General features: G+C 33.4%; 1 protein-coding gene across 2 annotated transcripts in view; it reads left to right on the top strand.

Annotated features, from left to right (window-relative positions):
- The window catches only part of LOC100513296 (transmembrane protease serine 11F), an 87857-nt gene continuing 79689 nt past the window's right edge, over positions 1171-9338 (top strand). Inside the window, exon 1 of one of the 2 annotated variants that reach the window (XM_021101393.1) lies at positions 1171-1966. The gene's annotated coding sequence lies outside the window, so the exon portion shown is untranslated. The remainder of the gene's footprint in view (positions 1967-9338) is intronic. The other variant, XM_021101394.1, reaches the window with a different exon arrangement.

The raw sequence follows: 9338 nt of genomic DNA, 5'->3' as shown, positions 1-9338 counted from the left end.
ATATTATATACAAAATATATAGAGAGAGGCTGATAGAGATAACAAGCTATACACACTAAGAAAAGTAAGCAGAGGCTGAGGATAGAAAGTGATGGGGTCACTATTTTAGACAACATGATCAGAAGTTTCTTTGATAAGGTGACATCTGAGTAGAGATGTGAAAAAAAGTGAAAGAATAAGATTGAAAGTATTTGCAGCAAGAGTTTCGAAGGAGAGAGAATAGAAATTACAAAGACTGAGGATAACCTGTTTGGAACTGAGTGAAGATGAGGTTGAAAATATCAAAGAAGGGCAAAATTATATATGATTTTGTATACCAAGATAAGACTTTGAATTTTATTCTGACTCTATGCTGAAAAGGTGTTTCAGGGTTTTATGCAAAACAGAAACTTAAGCTAATATTTCAATAATATCATTCTGTTGTTTACCAAACAGACTGAATGGGGCCAATTATGGAAACAATACAAGTTAGGAGGTAATGCAATAATTCAGATAACTAATTGTCAGATCATTGATTAGGGTGGTATTGGTGAAGATGGTGACAGGTGGTCAGATTTGAATATATATTTTGAAGATAGAGACTCTAGGATTTTTCATGGATTGGATGTGGAAAGGAATCTGGGATGATGTCAAGGTTTTTGTCATGACCAAATGAGTGAAGAATGGTGCAATTTATTGAGATTAGGAAGAGGTGGAAGAAGTAGTTATGAGGGTTAGGGAGACTTAATTGTTAAATGCAGGACGTATTAAGCATTAGATGCTTAGGGGAAATACAGTGAGTATGTTGAATAGAGATTTAGATATATGAGTCTGGAGTTCAAAGACTAGATAAGGACTGGAAATGTAAGTCTGGAAATCATGAACATAGCATATTTGAAACAAAGGAAGTAGATTAAGTCAGAAAGTGTGATATAGAGGATATCTGAAGGCTGAACCCTGGGAACCTGCAAGATTTAGTAGCTGGGAAGAGGAAGAGGTTCAGGAAAACGTTTCTGAGTTATGGTCCGTAATGAGCATTTGTTTAGTAGGAGTCATATATTTGTAGATGATTCATGTTTCAAGTATTAGATACAATCTACTACTACCAAAGACACACTAATAGCATCATATATAGTAGTTTGAACATATCTCCCTTGCTAATTAGCAATAATTTAAAACCAAAATGTAGCTACAAATTATTTCCTTGGGGTATTTACTCAATAATCTTTTGAATTAGATGATTTAATCAAGCACTAATGGTATTGTGAATAATGCATGTAATGATAATGTGTGCAGAATCCTTCGATTTTTTTAGTGCCCACAGTGTGTTCTGCAATCGCAGGAAATGAATAAACATTAGTTCCATGCTGTAATGTTTCATGGGCAGATATGTAACAATCAAAAAGCTGTTTTATGTACTAGTAAAGAAGACTCGGTACATTTTCCATTCGTTTTCTCAGGAGTATAAAATCATATGAGTGAGAAAAAGTATTTCTTGAAATAAGGATAGTGTCTCCAAGTTCATCAATATTTCCACTTCTAACTTACTATGAGGCTTTGGTCAAACTGCATAATCCTTGTACAGAGCAAGCATAATGTTTTCTTTCTATGCATAGGACCTGATGGGTTATGTGCTGTCCTCACTGCTCCCTGGAAGAGAGCCAAAGACAATGATGGTGGTTATTATAGGTGTGCTAGAAATATGCTCTTGTTTTTAGGATCACCCTATGATTGGCTAAAGAAAGATGGCACGTGACTAGCTTCAGATTGTTAAGAACCATTTTGAAACCTGGGCACGTGCCTGACTCAGATTTAAAGGGCCCAGTCCTGGTGGAAAGGAGGTTAATTCTGCATTGTCTTTCATGTATTTTTGAATTATCAGAGGAAAGATTCCAGAGTTTCATTACAGGACAATTTCCAGCAGCTGCCAGCCAAAGAAACAGATGATATCTAATGTCGGAACCACTTCAAGATCATAAACTATAAGGTATGGAGAACAATATATAATGGGATTGATGCATATTTTAAAATCTATTTGTTTTCCTCCTTATGCCCTGTTATAGTTTCCTATGACGTGATTGTTCCTAAATTTACTTATTTGTTTACGTTTTAAATCTACCCTATTCAAATTTTATTTTCTCTTCTTGAACCTTAAGTGAATGATTTTCAATGTATTGCTCAATGTATTGCTTAAAAATGTAGTTTTAGTCAAGAAAAAACCTCTCGGGAGGTTTGATATAGCATTTGTTTGGTTTGAAAAATTTAATTCAGTGTTTCTCAAAGTGTGTATTGTGGACTTGGGAATCCCTGAGACTGTCATGGGCTGTTGACATCAAAACTTAAGTATCATATGTGGCCATCTCTGTATTGACATTTGTATTCAATAAAGTAAAACCATGATGGTTAAAACTGATTAGCACTAAGTAATCAATGCAGGGGCACCAAACTACACCAGGAATCATTATATATTTTTGCTTTTAAGCACTGCCAGGAAAAAAAAAAAAAAAAAAAAAACCTTTTCTTCCAGTTTCACTTAAAAATGTTCTTGATGAGGCAGTAAAAATTAATTTTATTAAATCTTAACAACTGAGCATAGATTTTCTTCAATGTGCTAGGTAACAAGATGAAAAGCATTCATAAACACTTCTGCTGTGTATTGAAGGACAATGGTTGTCTTGAGGAAGGTTCTTGGACATTTGAATTGAAACCTAAAATAATCACTATTTAACATATAGCACCACTTTTACTTGAAAGGAGCAACTGATAGACAAAATCATGGTTATTTAGATTTAGTTCTTTTGCAGACAGTTTCTTAAAACTCAAGTGAGTCTGTTACTTCAATGAAAATAACTAATAATGTGCTTGTGATGAAATTAAAACTCTCAAGTGAAAATTAGAAATTGTGAAAATTTATCTAATCCCCTGTAAATTGAGAGCTTTTATAATGAAGTCTATGTTGATACTATATAATGAAATGTTTCAGTGTTTGGGAGATCTGTATGACTATGTGAACCAAGTCAACCAATACTTTATAAATAGCCAATGCATGATATTACAAAATCATACATATTAAAGGATCCACTTACAAAGCAACAGAGATTGAGGGATTTTAACATAACAAAGTACAATTTCATTGGCTTGGCTCCAGATGCTATATTGCAACAACTAACCTCAGAAAAACCACCACTTTTTAAGATTTGATGTAGGACCAAAGAACACCTACAATTATTTGAATAGGCTATCAAATACTCCTTTTTTTCCAACTACATCTCTATGTAAACAGAATTTTCCTAAAACACTTCAATCAAAGCAATTCACTGCAGTGCAGTGAGTTCAAAAGCAGATAGACATAAATTGAGATTCACAATGCTTTTTAAAATATAGTTTAAAAAGTTATTTTAAAATGGCTGATTATTTTTATTTTAAATTAATACATAAACATTTAAAGATTTTTAGTTTTATTTTTTAACAGAGTAAATATTGATAGACAGCCCACATAAACCAGAACTGTGTAGCATTTTCAATAATTTTTAAGGGTATGTAGAAATTATGAGAACAAAATGTCTGAGTATCTTTGATTTAATTCTTTGCAAAGGAGAAGCCAACAATAACAGAACTATGTAATGATAGGGTGTTAATTTATTAGTCTTGAAGCTAGATTTCAAAAACAGAAAAACCACAAAAAACGTCACCTGTTATTTTTTCATTTAGTGACTCAGCCTACCACATTTTTAACATAGTGACTGTGCATCTAATGACAGCAAATCAGAAGCTTTAAAAAGTATGATGCTAGTGCTCTAGGTGATATTTTCTGTTCATTTGTTTTAATTACTATTTATCTTCTGGTCCCAAGCATTCAACATAATTGCTTCCACAATCACACTGAAGATTTCTAACAATATTCATACATTTGGATGATCAGAACTTTGGGTGACCCTACTACAAATCATCCTGGTTTGTCATAGATCACATAATTAAAATCATTCAAGTATAACTATTTGGGAAATTAAAAAGACACAGAGATAATACTGTCTAAAATTTCTTTTGGCAGACATAGAAATAGAGGCCCAGAGAGGGGTAGATAACATGCAAGGTTACTATGTGACTGATTCTGGAACTGGAATCTAGTTTCCTAGTCAACTACTCTTTTCAGTCTGTTACTATTTATTCTCTCCAGATACCCACTTTCTGATATGTGAAATCTTTTGTACAAAGTATTGAATTACAATGTTACGATAATTCTATAGACCTCAATCAGTGATCTTGTGAAATTTTCACCCATTCCTTCAGTCCACTAGGAAGGCCCAGGTTTATTAAATTATTGTTTTGAGGTATTAAAATCGAGGTGGGAAGATTCAAAACTGAAAATTCAATGTGGAAGTTTCACTTAATTTTTCAGGAAGTCCTGTTCTAGTTGCTGCTACCTTACATGTCATGACAAAAACGATTTTTACTGTCGTTATTTGAGTTAACATTGAAACTGGAGCCTCTGAGAGATTATAGATAAAGAGCATTTAAAGAGCCATGCTCTGAGGACATTCTGAAGTTTATATGTAAAGGAACACTTGAGCACAGTAATCTTCAGAATTTCCTATGTTCCTTCTCTCATTTCTTTTATTTTCAAAAATTGTTTTCTGCCTATTTTTTCTCTTTTCTACTCTTCCCATTTCCCATCCTCACACCTATAATGAATTAGTGATTTAAAAAACGTTACATTTATTCAATAACTGTATGTTGCCAGTTTTCACATATAATCTTATCCTTATATAAATATCTATATTGTTTAATATTTTTGTGCATATCTTCACAGTATATTTTCTTCTCTTTAAAACTGTATACAGCTTTCTCTACATGGGTCTGGCGTATTTCTTAAGGCTCTTACGAGTTATGCTGTATAGTTTTTGCTTTTGTGAAAGAAATGATATTGTTATTATTTACAGTTTGCTAGTACCGATAAAGTTATTAATTTTGGTATATTTATGTTTTGAATCAAATCACTTTGAAATCTTTTATTAGTGTACCAGTTTTCCATTTATTTAGCTTAGATTTTCTATGTAGAAATAGTATTTTTTACCTACCAGACTTTCAATAGTTAAAAATTCTTTTACAATTTCCTGCCATATCATATTATATCATGAACATACAGAAAACTGTTAGGTAATATTTGAATCCCTCCCTTTAACAATGTAAAAAATGATGATTCAGAGGAAATCTATGATAACCTATGTTAATATTATCTATTTTTTAAAAAAGGACGCATGTTAATCTGTAATCAATCCCTACAATCCCTACTGAAATAGGTTTAAGGTCATTATATCAGTTGCTATAAAATAATTACATTGTTATTCATGGAGAATTAAGAATAAATCATCCTCTTTTAAACCTTTAGCAATATATTTGATAAAATTTTAGTTGTTTATAACACACTTCTGGAAGTTGTAAAATAATAATTAAATACCTATTTACCACTGGTTTCTATCCTAAACCAAAGAGTGGACATGAGAGAATTTGTAATCTTTGAGATGTGTCATTAAGCACAAATTTCTAATCTTGTAGTTAATAGGGCATAATAACCATAGCTCTCATGAGGAAATCCTGACCAATCAACCTTGCATTATGACTGGTTTCATTCATGAATTACAGGCAGAAAGAAATTCCTCCAGCATTCTTGATAGCTCAGTAGGTTAAGGATCTGGTATTGTCCCTGCTTTTGCATGGGTTCAACCCCTGGCCCAGGAACTTCTGCATGCCACAGCCAAAAAAAAGGAAGGAAAGGAAAGGAAAGGAAAGGAAAGGAAAGGAAAGGAAAGGAAGGGAAGGAAAAAGGAAAGGAAAAAGGAAAGGAAAGGAATGAAAAGGAAAGGAAAGGAAAGGAAAAAGGAAAGGAAAAAGGAAAGGAATGGAAAGGAAAGGAAAGGAAAGGAAAGGAAAGGAAAGGAAAGGAAAGGAAAGGAAAGGAAAAGAAACTCCTCCTTGTAAGAGGTACTTGACATGCATAGATAATGAGAAATATAAGTAAGGGTTTAGTACACTCACTAGAGAGGAATGAAACAAAGCACATGGTTTAGAAAAAGATGGAGATTAATGGAGTTCAGTGTTATGTGAATTTGGAATGAAATAAGAAGATGTCCAGAGTTGAATGAGAATCATTAACATGTTACTAGATGAGGAGTAGTTTTGGGAGAGATATTGAGAGATGGTATTCAGATCAGGGCCAGACTTGGGAATAGAATCTTCAAAAAGCAAAAGCAGGAGAGTCTTTGAGTGATACTCATCCCTCAGCCTGGTTACTGGATCTCTGTGGTCTGTGCCTACTAGTATAGAAGCCAAGTAAAGTAAATCACCTCTGTAAATTCTGTTTTCACCCCCCAATCAGAAATCTAATTTAGTAGAAGTTTTATATTATATCTAGTTCATAGGATCCCAGAGGAACAACTTAATTCATTCTAGAACAGCTTCTTGGTCGTTCTAATTTGGATGCCTAAGGACCAAATTAAAGAGATATTTTTCAAAACCAGTGCTATTACCTGTTAATAGTAAAGATGACTGTTTAGTAAAACATGTGTATGTATCTGTATGAATACTCTGCTGTAATATAAAATATATTTTTACTATAGAACATAGTAAACTTTGGTAGGGGTGAATAGCTGCACTAAAATGTATTAAACTCTTCATAACTGACGAAGAAAAACTGAATGCCCACAAGATTACTTTTGAACATGATTAGGAGGTCAGCTAGGTTGGGGACAGTAGTGGGAGTAGTCAATTCCCAGCAGGGAGGAATATTTTATCAATGATGTTGTCTAAAATTTCTGGTGCATGGTGACAATAATAACCTCACCAACATTAATCAGTTTTATTTTGTTTTAGAATTATTTACAGACAATACACACAGCATAACAGACAGCTTCTACAAGCCATGACTTGAGTCTGAGTGCACCATGTCATCTGAAAATAGTGATAGTTTTACTTCTTCTTTTCTGTTTTAGAATTCTTTTATTTCTTTTTCTTCTCTGATTGCTGTGGCTAGGACTTCCAGACCTATGTTGAATAAAAGTAGTGAGAGTGGGCATCCCTGTCTTGTTTCTGATCTTAAAGGAAATGCCTTCAGCTTTTCATTGTTGTGTATGATGTTAGCTGTGAGTTTGTCATATATATGGTTTTTATTATGTTTAAGTATGCTCCTCTGTGCCCACTTTCTGAAGCGTTTTTTTCAGAAATGGATGTTGAATTTTATCAAAATTTTTTCAGCATCTGTTGAAATGATCATATAGTTTTTAATTCTTCAATTTCTTAATGTGGTATCACATTGGTTGATTTGCAGATATTGAAAAAATCCTTGCATCCCTGGGAAAAATCCCATTTCATCATGATGCATGAATATTTTAATGTATGTTGTAGTTAGTTTGCTAGTATTTTGTTGAGGACTTTTGAATCTGTGTTCATCAGTGATATTGGCCTGTAATTTTCTCATTTTTTTATATCTATCTGGTTTTGGTATCAGAGTGATTGTGGCCTCATAGAATGAGCTTGGAAGTATACCCTCCTCTTCAATTTTTTGGAACAGTTTCAGAGAAATATGTGTTAATTCTTCTCTAAACGTTTGGTAGAATTCACCTGGAAGCCATCGGATTCTAGACTTTTATTTGTAGGGAGTTTCTTAATTACGGATTCAACTTCTTTCAGCTTTTTATACCTGATATATGAAAGAAAGCCTTGGGTAAAAATTCCTTCATAATTCTATTCTTCTTTCCTAATCATTAAATTGAGTTTATTGGAGTCTGACAAATTATGAAAATGAATAAGCTAGATATGTCTAGAAAATATTCTATAGATTCATATTCATATCTGTCTCACTAGGCTTTTATAGAACTTAAGGACTATCTTACTGTATAATATGCAAGGTCAGTAATATTTAAACTATTTCAAACATGGGATGAAATAAAACTGTGGGAGTATTTGCTGATAGGAAATGTTGCTTGTTTGGCTTCCCTGAATCCTACAAGAATCTTCTCTGTAGTAATGATGTATGCTCCTGTAGCATGTTGCATTTTTCTTTTCTTTCTTTTCTTTTTTTTTTTTTTGTCTTTTTTTGCCATTTCTTGGGCCGCTCCCATGACATATGGAGGTTCCCAGGCTAGGGGTCTAATCGGAGCTGTAGCTGCCAGCCTATGCCAGAGCCACAGCAACGCAAGATCCGAGCCGAGTCTGCAACCTACACCACAGCTCACGGCAATGCCGGATCGTTAACCCATTGAGCAAGGCCAGGGATCGAACCCACAACCTCATGGTTCCTAGTCGGATTCGTTAACCACTGCGCCACGACGGGAACTCCGCATTTTTCTATCACAATGTACTTTACTGGGATTACTTGCTTGATGATTGTCTTCTTTGTTCCATTATAAGGTCTTTGCAGACAGAAATTCATACTGTTTGCTACAGCATGCTTAGCAATTAGCATACTGTTTGACAAATAGTAGGTGCTCAACAGATATTGTTCAATGAATGTATGCATGTATAAGTGACTACTTGAATCCAATTTCTAGAAGTACTCTTAGTTTGAGAATTTCTAGAGATGACAAAGTGGTTTGATTATTTTGGATGACCACATATTTTGGAATAAGAACTACATAGATATAACGAGTCAATAATTTAAAAGTAAAACAGAGAAATCTTTTACGATACTCAATAAAATCTTAATACAAATTTTCATTATCTCTTTAAGGATGTTGTGAAAACTCTTAACTATACAGTCAGGAGACTACATTGTTGTCTACATTGTATTCTTTACTTTCTCTTTTCCTTTTCTCCTATTCTTCTTTCTCTTGCTTGTCCTCTCTATTCCTACTTCTCCTTCCTTTGCATTTTCTTCTAGAATCTGGTACATTAATTTCTAGCCAAGATAATGCACTTGCATGAATAGAAAGATAGAAAAAAAGAAAGAGAAAAATAAAAAGAGAAAAGAAAGGAAGGAAGAAGGAGAGAAAATATAAGGGTGGATACATCATTAGGATTGTCCTGAAAATTTGGAATTTTTTTTTCCACATAGAGAAATAGCATCCCTATGCTATTTCTGAGCTTTCCTGAGCTCTTTCCTGAGCTTTCCAGATAAGAATAAACCATCAAGCATAATATTAGTGTTGGATTAAGTCCTATATATAGGATAACAGGATATAATCAATCAAGAACTCAAAGATCACTTGTTTCAATAGTCCTTAATGTGTCTTATATCATAAAACCTATAGCAAATCTGATTAAAATAAATTATATACATATACATACAAACAATTGTTTATAGTAATTTCAGTAAATCCACCTGAAATATATTCACAGACCCTGAACCTAGTCCAAATCCTGAA

This window comes from Sus scrofa, chromosome 8, assembly GCF_000003025.6.
Source record: "Sus scrofa isolate TJ Tabasco breed Duroc chromosome 8, Sscrofa11.1, whole genome shotgun sequence".
Taxonomy (NCBI): domain Eukaryota; kingdom Metazoa; phylum Chordata; class Mammalia; order Artiodactyla; family Suidae; genus Sus; species Sus scrofa.
This window is presented reverse-complemented; position numbering and strand designations above follow the sequence as displayed.